Here is a 2,906-nt window from a genome sequence, read left to right as displayed (position 1 = left end):
GCTGCTTAGACAGAAGTGCTGTCTGTGGGAGCTCCCAGCTGCCTCTCTCTCTCTCTCTCTCTCTCTCCATTTTCCTCTCTACCTCTACCTCACTGTAGGCCCAAACAGCAGGCATCTCCCTATCACACGGAATCCCCCCCCTGACGTAACGACGCTTCCTTTTCTCCGAGTCTCTTTACCTCCTGGTTCGTCTCTGCCCTTTAATTTTTCCTTCATTTACAGTCAACTACATGCCTTCCCTCGACCCCCCCCCCCCCTCTCCTTCCATCCAAAGGAGCCAAGGCTTTGCTAAGTGGAGACAGATCTCCTTTTTTTTTTGTTCAAACAGAGGAAATAAACACACAAAGTCGTGCCATAGACGGCCTTCAGTAACGGACCGCTGGCACACGGGAATGGAGAACGAAGGAAGAAAATGACCTCTGGAATCGATTTGGCATGGGCTGAAGCCGGGGCTGAAGCTGTGAGGGATGGGGCTCCTCTTGGGGCTGATTGATTCATAAATCTATTCATCTTCAAAAATGGCCACTGAAATAAACTGCTGAATATGAAACTGAGTTTATTCGGCGCGTGCTGGAGATGCTCCTTCTCGTGCAAAGCGGCAGCTAGAAAACAGAGATGTCAGATTCGAGTCTGTGTGAAAGGGAGGCGGTGGGGGGGGGGGGGGGGCAAGGATCCGTCCCCGGAGAACCCGGGACAGCAGCCAGAGGGATGATCTGTGTGTCGCTCCCTCAACGCCCCGTGTTGGCGTGGACACGCGTGGCGGGACATGTATTTGCATGCACATTTGGTGCCCAGCCCGGGGGGGGGGGGGGGGGCACAGGGTCACTCTGCACCCGTTTTCCATTCGCCGGGGTGTGACATCACCCTGCGGGGGGGGGTCAGCAGCAATCTTATTCGGGAAACACCGCGGGGGGCGTTCGGAAAGAGAGAGAGAGGGGGGGGGGGGCATATCCAGACTTGGGGTGGCCTGAATCACTGGGGGGTTGGCAGATCATACCCCCCCCTGCTGGGTGCTGCCTCAAATGTAAAGCTACTGCTTGGTCAGACAAACATAGAGGGAGGGGGGCGGACGATGGCAAAGGGCAGAGACAAATATTCCCTGCTGTGATGGAAATTTTCAAGGATGAACTTTTCCAACATCCCCACGCACACGGCCTTGTTCTTTTTAAATCATCATCGTCATGGCAGCGAGGATGCTAAGATTCCACTGATTCAAGTCTTCTGAGATCTGACGGGAGAATATTTAGTTAGGGGGGGGAGCATAACAGAATAGCCCAAGGTCAAGCCCAAACTGATCTGGCTTCTCATTTCCCTGACACTGACCTCCAGGTGACCCTGGGAAGCTGCAGTTTTCCATCACCGAGGAATATCGACAAAAAAAAGCAGCTTCAAAAAGATTAAATGTCCCCGACTGAAACCTTAAAGACTGCAAGATAACAAGCGCTGCATTATTATTATTATTATTATTATTATTGTTGTTATTAGTCTGCATCCCAGAGAGGATTTGCACTGGCGTTTGATTACAACCTGGTTAACACCCCCAATTGTCCCATACACTTGAGCTTTTGATGATTTCCAGGATTCAATTATCCTGAACTGAATTCCTGTCTTCAATCAATTAAGGTCCGAGCTGCTCACTCATCCATCTTCCAATCAGGACACCGGGAATCCCTCCATCTATTCTCATTTGGGAAGGAATGAACAGATCGCTTCCATCCGCGTCTCGCCATCATTTCTTTTCGCTTTTTTCATATATTTTTTTTTACCTTCCTTTGCACTCGTAAATATTTACTTCCAAAATTTTAGAAAAATATTTTTTCCCCCCCCTCGACGCAAAAACGTCTCCTGTGCTTGTGATCATAATATATTCTCCTCAAGCCTCGCCACTAACCTTTTATCTAGAACCCCTTTGTCCCGCTCCGGGGGGGGGTAATTGTGATACCTGATATGAAGGTGAGTGGCGGTGGCTCTAATCATCTTACAAGAATGGCCTCACACAAAAATACACAATTTTGGCACCATCTGCTGGAACCTTTAGGAATATTTAGCTTGTAATAAAGCACACAATTAAAAGGATTGGTAATAAAAAATAAAAAAAAGTCGGAGGCATAAATCACAATCGCTCCAGACATGCACGGCCATAATTCAAGATTCCTTAACAGCAAATTCTTTTTGACAGAAAAGCAAAGGCCTGTTTGATTGATGAACGCAGCTGTCCAGCAGCTTCACGCCGCTGAATTAGAGGAATGAAGCGGCGCAGACATAGTTGCCAAGGTGCCCAGATTGTCATTTAACCCTCATTCTGCCCCCCCCCCCCCCCCCCCCATCCACTTGCTCATCCCTGCAACCACCAGTGTGGCTTCCTTGAAAGGTTTCCTTGAGCATTCCTTTGAATGTAAATACCAAACTGTGCTCTCTGCTCAGACGGGTTCCGTTTGGTGCTTTATCACCAACACTTTATCATCCTCTTACATCGGGGGGGGGGGGCACTTTGGTCACATTTAACATCGAGGCGGATCAAACAGGCCTCCCACACTCGGGCAGCGTTTTACATGCGGCAGCAGGAGGAACTTCAACCTCAGCACCCTCACCCTCAGCAGTAGTTGTCATTTCACTGAGTAGCTTGAGATGCCTTCATTCAGGGGGGGCTGCTATATCTTTTCTTTATAGCCCTTGTAATATTTCTTTTCTTTAAGGATGGAGGCATGTGTGCATTCGCTGGCACAATTTCCTATAGAGCCCCCCCCCCCACCTACCCCCCCGGAGGAGCCGGGGAAAGGCTACCACAACAATTACACTGACAGCTCTTCCCTAAAAGTGCACTTGATTTATTTGATTTAGCTAAGATTAATGCCCCCCCCCCCCCCTCTCAGAACAGGCCTGTCTGAGATGTGCAGGAAGGCACG

The sequence above is a fragment of the Brachionichthys hirsutus genome, chromosome 17 (genome assembly GCF_040956055.1).
Source record: "Brachionichthys hirsutus isolate HB-005 chromosome 17, CSIRO-AGI_Bhir_v1, whole genome shotgun sequence".
In the NCBI taxonomy this organism is placed as follows: Eukaryota; Metazoa; Chordata; class Actinopteri; order Lophiiformes; family Brachionichthyidae; genus Brachionichthys; species Brachionichthys hirsutus.
Note: the sequence above shows the minus strand (reverse complement) of the source record.